Genomic DNA, 8184 nt, shown 5'->3' with positions numbered 1-8184 from the left:
TTTTAAAATTATGAGCCCTCGTGTTTTTATATCTCTTTTCCCCAGTTGCAGGGAAGAATTGAATAGGAATAGTCTCTTCAAAGGGCAACCTTAAATTTTCTTAAGCATTTCAAATAAGCTACAGAATGAATTTCTAAAAGTTGGGAATTTAGAATAGTGTCTCCAATTTTCTCTGCAGGCTCTAGATATGAGGTTTAGAATGTTAATGAACCATCCCATGTTCTTTGTTAAGAAAATAGAACATTAATAGAAGAAATTTACATATATATTTTAAAACTCATAAAGTCTAACCTGAAAATGAATTTTCCTAAAAAAAATAATTCAAAACTTTCAATGCATTTTATTTAAAAAATAAGAATAAGATTGTAATTTTGTTCATGGTTGCTGGTATTACCATGAGCTAAAGACATTTTCATCAATCACAAAGCCATCTATCACAGAGAATGTCACAATAAGAAAAACATAAAAAATCGGTTATATGTATCTTTAATATATTAACCTAGCATTAATGCCACTAGAAAAAAGATCAACACATTAAAAAGATCTCTTCTCTTAAGTTTCTGATAGGAGATGTCACTTTTCTTGATATATGCATCACATTTTCTTGATTTTATCATCTAAAGAGTTTATAGTTATATGTCTATTTAGCAAGCAGATGGGGAGTGATTTTGTGATGCTCTATATTCATCACAAAGTGACTTGCTTTTCTACTTTTCTTCCATTCTAGAGGAAGAAAAGAAAAATAGCTTCCATGCTATAGGAGCTAGTTTCCTTACTGTGTTGTAGCAAACCTCCTTCATATTAAACCTAGATATGAGTCAAAGTACTAGGTAAACACTGAAAGAGAAGAAAAGGCCTGGTCAGTGTGTCCAGGGCACTGGCATGGAGTTTCCAGCTCCTACCCTGCATGCAACTGTGCTCATGAGTCCAACCTGCCCTCTCGAATATCTGGAGTTAATGGGCTGCCATTATTCATGACCTGGATAATAAACTAGCCCTGAGACAACTGTTGAATGGGATCCAAAGAAGGTCATTTCTTTAGAGAAAGGCACTCAATTCTTTCTTCTCCAAGTGTGTCACATAAAGAAGGATCATGCTCTGATGGAAGATGTTAAGGACTATTCATGACCCTACTTGCAAAACAAAGAGAAACAGAGAAGTGACCCCAGATATAGTCAGTCCATGTCCGTTCCACCAACTCAGGTAGGAACAGAAGATTACTCCTCAACTACTCAACAGGCAGAGAATGCAACTCTCTGTCTTTTGTATTGCTTGGCTTTAGTCTTGGGAAATAATTCTTCACTGCTCGCCTCCATAGCCTAAAACAGCATATTACCAAAATACAATCATGAATAACTTTGTAACTGTAGGAAAAATAATGACTGTATTATGAACGACCTTGGAAACCATGGTGTTTAAATATTTTTTTAAAAAGCGTAACTAATTCTGGCTTCAGGTATAGCCATTCATTGATTTTCCCCAAAGCATGTTTCAGATCTTACTGTTTCTTACACAGATCTATGTACTAAACAGAAGAATTCCTTCAATTAAGCACAAGACAAGAATGTAAAGAAGGGTCCCATGTTAGAGTTTGAGTTTTACTTTGTTTAACTTTACCTAAAATATCATTCTTAATAATTGGAATAACCCAATAATTTTGACCAAATGTTTTAATTCCAAATTGACCAAATGTTTTAATTCCAAATTAAATGGAATTTAATTCAATCTTAGGATTGAAATCTCATAAATTTCTTTGTTTTCTGTTATAGAAGAGACATTCTTGGTAGATTCTGTTTACTCTTGAAATAAAATAGCTTGAAATTGGCTTCATTCACATAGAGATCCATGTTTTTTTATTGTAAATTTATAAACAACTAAATTACAATAATCTAACCACTCAAGCACTGTCCACCTACTATTTGGCAAAGATCACACTTAAGAAGAGGTTTGACCCATAAATCAGATCTAATAACTTGATAAATATTAGATAACATGTTCCTTTTTAAAAATTTATGAGTAGATACTAGTATTTGTTCCTATTTTAGTTCAAGAGAATGAAGTAAGTTCTACTAAACAAATGGCTCAAAGATAATAAAAGATTCTACATGGATTAAAATCCACAAAATTGGATTCTAGGTTTTACACTCTTTTGGGAGGCGGAGGGGTTGGGTCACATCCGGTGATGCTCAGGGGTTACTCCTGGTCATGTGCCAGGAGTAATCACTCCTGGATTTGAGGTATGTTATGGGACTTCGGGGATGGAACTCAGGGCCATTCTGGGTTAGCTGTGTGCAAGGCAAATGGCCTACCACTTCGCTATTGCTCAGGTCCAGGTTTCACACTCTTAATCAAATCTCAATTCTGCTTTAGCACATAATTCTTTTTCACAGTGTCTCTTTCCATTTTCTGATGGAACCCTCAGTAGATCATCATGACTTTCAGTTTTCGTAGAATTCATCAATTCTCACAGCCCATTTCATCCTTGTTTCATTCACCTAAGCTGTTTGACATAGACACAGGGCACCAAAAGATGTCCTGCCAAAATGCAAGGACATGAAATAATTGTCAAGGACTGGCTAGCCAAAATCCTGACTAAGAACCATGGAAGAATAGAAACATGATTTTGAATTATTAAAATCTCCCTGATTCTGTATTAGATTCAGGTTAGATTATTAGATTCAATAAAATTGAATATGGGTCTTCTGATTTATTTTTATCACTCCTGATAGTAACTCATTGATCTTGTCATCCTATAATTTCAAAATTATAAGAGCAGAGTTAGCAAAATGTTTAGTTAAAACTCACTTCACTTCTTCAGATTATAACTTCTGAAAAGCAATATCATGTTCACAAAAGTGAGTTACATCAGAAGAGTAGTTATTTATGAAGGCCAGGCCCCATGTCATTCTTAGAGATGAAAACTCCTAGAAAAAGGAAAAATATTTTAATTTTAGAGTTTAAGAAACAACTTCCTGTATATTCCTGATTCCTTCTTTTTGTATATTTTGCCATACTATTCACATACATACACATTTTCTGTTGCTGATTTATATACCACCTCCTTCAACACTCAAGGAATGTCTACATCTTGAGTATCTTAACCTTTAGTTTCTCAACCTCAGTGCCAGTGACATATTAACTTTTTATTAGAAAAGGTGTGTTGGGGCCGGGAAGGTGGTGCTAGAGATTAGGTGTCTGCCTTGTAAGCGCTAGCCAAGGAACGGACCGTGGTTCGATCCCCCGGGGTCCCATATGATCCCCCCAAGCCAGGGGCAATTTCTGAGCACTTAGCCAGGAGTAACCCCTGAGCGTCAAACAGGTGTGGCCCAAAAACCAAAAAAAAAAAAAAAAATGCTTGTTACAGGGCCCGGAGAGATAGTGCATCGGCGTTTGCCTTGCAAGCAGCCGATCCAGGACCAAAGGTGGTTGGTTCAAATCCTGGTGTCCCATATGGTCCCCCGTGCCTGCCAGGAGCTGTTTCTGAGCAGACAGCCAGGAGTAACCCCTGAGCACCGCCGGGTGTGGCCCAAAAACCAAAAAAAAAAAAAAAAAAAAAAAAAGGTGTCCTGAATACAGTAGGATATGTCTTTTGTATCTTTCTTACTTCATCTTGCCAACCAGTGACTAAATCTCTAAATCAGGGGTCCTCACACTTTTTAAACAGGAGGTCAGTTCACTATCTCTCAGACCATTTGAGGTCCAGACTATAGTTTAAAAAAACTATGACTAAATTCCTATGCATACTGCACATATCTTATTTTGAAATAAAAAAGAGAGAGAGAACAAATACAATATTTAAAATGAAGAACAAGTAAAGTTAAATTAACAAACATACCAGTATTTCAATGGGAACTCTGGGCCTGCTTTTGATGAGGCTGTAATTTGAGGACCCCTGCATAAGATTGAGAGGAAGAGCCAAAGAGACAGAGAGAAGGAAGGGAGTTGGAGAGTGCGGTACAAATCCCACACATGCGCACTGTGCGTCGCAGGATAAGTTGACGGCAAAGCAAGACAGGTAGCAGCAAGAAAAACACCCACCGACCGGACCAGATATTGTCCTGGGTGGGCCACATGTAAAGATCCCTGTGTGCATATATTGTCATATGCCCCTGGGCAACTCCCTCCCCAACCCACCCCAGCCCATGCGAACTTTTCCTTGAAGCATGAATGTTTCTTAAATTAATACAGGAAGGTTACATGGTTATCTGCTTCAATTTTTGACAAGAATTTAGTATAACTAGGTCATTGCATAATCTGTCACAAGCTTTGTTATATTGTCTAGTTCTGAGTTCATACGCAGTCATTATCTGTGATCTCTTGCTATAGCTCCCTTAACTGTAAATCTGAAATAATAATCTTGAAAAGATTATTTCATTTGCCAGATTGTCTCTACTTTGTGTTTATACAAGGGACTACTTTCCAGAACTGATATTTTTCAGCAGAGAAACTTGAAGTTCTGTTGTATTAATAAGTAATTTTCCTGTAAGTATAATGCTTGTATATTGGAAGATTATAACTTTATAAGTAGGAGCTCAGTCTAAAATAAAACTGGTATCAATGAAACTCATGCAATACTAGAGTCTTATTTTAATAATTTGAACATCTTTATTTAATCAAAAGTGTGCCTAACTGTACTTATTTTAACAAATGTTTTATGTTATTTAATTATGAAATATTTTTCATTTTCATATAAAAGATGATCATCATTTCCTCAAACAGAAGATAAAATATTATGGCTTTTTGGTAGTTTACATTGCCCTTCACTCTCCATTTAATCTCTGAATTTTTCTTTTTAGTAGTGGGATCTCAATATAGATAATAGTTCTACCATATTGTCTAAAGACAGTTGCATCTACTACTTAATAAATTCCTAAATAAAAGTTTAAATTTAAATTTAATACTCTATTATGTAAACATATATAAGAGTTTGCCTAGCAAGCATTGCATGAATAAACAGTCATAGACATATAAAATGGTACACTAGCATATCATCCAGAACTTTAGAACTCTAAGAAAAATGTTAAACATTCATGAGTATTTTCTTCTAAAACTAACAGAAATATCTATACCTAAGATGTCTCAAGAATAAAAAAATTAGGGGGCTGAAGTGATAGCACAGTGGTAGGGCCTTTGCCTTGCATGCTGCTGACCTGGGAGGTCCAGGATTTGATCCTCAGCAACCCATATGGTCCCCCTAGCTTGCCAGGAGTGATTTCTGAGTGCAAAGCCAGAAGTAACCCCTGAGTGCTGCCAGGTGTGGCCCCAAAACACCACACACAAAAGAATAAAAAATTATCCTTTTATTTTATCAGATCAGTTTTATCATTTTTCTCTCTCTCTCTTTAACCTTACTGACTTCTCTTTCTTTAACCTCATCCATTTTCTTTCACAGACACATTTTTAAAAGTGCACAGTAAATATACATATTACAATCATTGCTTCCATACTCATGCAAGGCCTTTATTCAAGTACATGTTATTAAAATATTTTGGAGGGGGCATATCCAGTGGTGTCATAAAATCCTTCAGAAATTTACCCTATCAGAGCTCAAATGACCATATATTGTGCCACGAATCAAATTAAGGTTTGTTGCATGGAAGACAAGTGCCTAACCTGCTGTTTTATTTCTATGCCCCCCCTTAATGTTCTCTTGTCCTACCCAGAGACATGAATTCACCCTATCAGAATGAAAATTAAGTCAATTTCTGTTTCCAAGTTTAACAGAAACATAAATAAGGAAGGATGAGCAATGGCTCCAAAATCAAAATTCATAAATGCACAGGAGAACTTCACTACCACCATTGCAGAGTGTTTGTTCAGGGACTGAGTAAAGAAATTATGCCAGTCATTCAAAACACTCAGGATGAGCATTTCTGAGTTCCAGTCAATCCTAAAAAAGCTAGGCATGTCCACGTTGCCTTCCTTCTGGATATGAGCATGGCCAACTAGAAATGGTGGCTCACCATCTATTCAACTTAGAATTAAACTATGAGATAAAAACTTACGACCTTCAACATCTCAAAAGCTTATTATGTTCTACAGCTTGTTTAGAATAAGAAGTGGAACAAACAAAACTTAAGCCTTAGGAAGATATTAAAGTCACTTTTTTTTTTTTTTTTTTTGGTTTTTGGGTCACACCCGGCAGTGCTGCTCAGGGGTTATTCCTGGCTCCAGGCTCAGAAATTGTTCCTGGTAGGCACAGGGGACCATATGGGGCGCCAGGATTCGAACCGATGACCTCCTGCATGAAAGGCAAATGCCTTACCTCCATGCTATCTCTCTGGCTCCTTAAAGTCATTTTTGACTTATACCAACTATGATATTTCTTTTCTTTAATTTTTTTTTGTCACACCCAGTGACCCTCATGGGTTCTCGTGGCTATGTGCTAAGAAATCACTCTTGGCTTGGGGAACCATCTGGGACTCTGGGGGATGGAACTGCAGTCCGTCCTAGGTTGCGTATGGAGGTTAGCTGTAAGGCAGTAGCCTTACAGCTCTGCGCCACCACTCCGGTCCCCCGACTATGCTATTTCTATGTGTATGTGAATACTTGAATATTCTCTTTGGCATTGGAATTCATCAAACACGCATCTCTTATAATAAAATTTCTTATTTATTTATTTATTTATTTTTGGTTTTGGGGCCACACCCGATGATGCTCAGGGGTTACTCCTGGATATGTACTCAGAAACCGTTCCTGGCTTGGGGGATCTTATGGGACATTGGGGATCAAACCAAGGTCTGTTCTGGGTCAGGCGTGTGCTACCGCTGGCCCCAAAATTTCTTTATTTAAAGGTATTTACCACTCATGTACATATTCTTGGGCATGGACAGAACATTGAATACACACTAGTTTTCCAACAGTGGTTGGAATAATTATTTAAATATTCTAATAATTTGTTTATAAGTACGTTGGGATTATCATAATTTATAAAAATCATGTTTTCTATATGTGCCAAAGTTTAGTTAAAATAAACCACAGTTTGAAATGTGATTTAATAAATATTAATTTTATATTTTTAATCTGAATTAATCTTTAAGCATTTGAAATGCCACTACTACAAAGTGAAAACAATCACTTGCTGAAAGACAGCATGCTAGGTGAAATCTTGGAACTGTTATAAATTTTAGCATTAGCTTAATGGGATAAAAAAAATTCTTACTAAACAACCAAAGCATTATAATAGAATAAGATACATTACTTTCATTGGCCAGGTTTGCATAATTAGATTAATTACATGAGAACACCAAAGTTTATATTGAATACTGGACTTAATTATGAACAATATACTAAAGATTCAAGTAATAACATTTTAGAAGTGGCTAATCTAATTTTAACTAAGAGTTCCTTGGAGCTATCTTATTACTCTTTTATTTTACCATTATGATTGAAAATATTTTTATATTTTATATTATAATACTTTATTATTAAAATATTCAAATAAAGAGAAGATCCAATTTGTATTATATTTATATCATTTATATAAAAATAATCAGTGAATTCACACTACCAAACTTATCATTCTATAAATATGCAATGTACTATATTCTGAGGTCTTTGTAAAGTTTTCAAAAGTTAGACCAATGGAAGCAATCTGATTTTTCTCTAGAGATCCTTTATAAATTAGGAAATATGGAATAAAGGTTTAGTAAAAGGAATTGTTTACTCATTGCTTTTTGCAAACAACTCCAAATCTCCCTCCTATTGATATGTTTAATAATTTAAATAGTATAAAATATGCAATAAAAACTGAGTTATATATCAGGAACAAAAATGCATTTACTCCATCTTTTAACTTTTAGTTGTTTAATCTCTAACAAATCTCTTCAGTCTTCAAATTTAGCAATAACTTTTTCATTTGACCCTTATTTTTCTTTCTTCATTAAATTTTTCATCTTTTATTGTTTTTGGTTTTTGGGTCACACCTTGTGATTCTCAGGTTTTACTCCTGGATTTGCACTCAGAAATCACTCCTGGCTTGGGGAACCATATGGGACGCCAGGGATCAGACCAAGGTTCGTCTTGGGTCAGCCACACACAAGGCAAATATACACTACCGCTGTGTTATCTCTCTAGCCTCAGTTTTTTTCACTATTTCATTCCATTTTAGACTTAAAATTTTCACCTACCTATCATCTCTCTTTCTCCCATCAAACAAGGAAAACAATCCTGCTGTTTTGCCCA

This window comes from Suncus etruscus, chromosome 3 (assembly GCF_024139225.1).
Source record: "Suncus etruscus isolate mSunEtr1 chromosome 3, mSunEtr1.pri.cur, whole genome shotgun sequence".
Lineage (NCBI taxonomy): Eukaryota > Metazoa > Chordata > Mammalia > Eulipotyphla > Soricidae > Suncus > Suncus etruscus.
This window is presented reverse-complemented; position numbering follows the sequence as displayed.